The sequence below is a fragment of the Trypanosoma theileri genome (assembly GCF_002087225.1).
Source record: "Trypanosoma theileri isolate Edinburgh chromosome Unknown TM35_Tth_165_V1, whole genome shotgun sequence".
Classification (NCBI taxonomy): domain Eukaryota; phylum Euglenozoa; class Kinetoplastea; order Trypanosomatida; family Trypanosomatidae; genus Trypanosoma; species Trypanosoma theileri.
In genome coordinates, this window is record NW_021640007.1 from 2,224 (window position 1) to 2,505 (window position 282).

The following is a 282-nucleotide window of genomic DNA, read 5'->3' on the forward strand; positions in this document are numbered from 1 at the left end:
AGCTAGGAAGTGTGAAATTTACATAAGTACAGTGGGCGTCACGACGGTGACTGGTGCAGTCACGCTTCGGCTTCATTTCATTGGGGAATTATACAAGTCTTATGGGGTGGGATTTTTTCTTTTTACATTTTTGGGGAAACGTAAATGCACTGCTGTGTGCGTGTGGGGTTGTCATTGTTTGTTTGTGTGTATGTGTTTGATTTCATGCCTCTTTCTCTCGTATTCTCTGCATAATGGGTTTCTTTTTCTTTCTTTCGCTTTTTTCTCTCCCTCTCTCCCTCT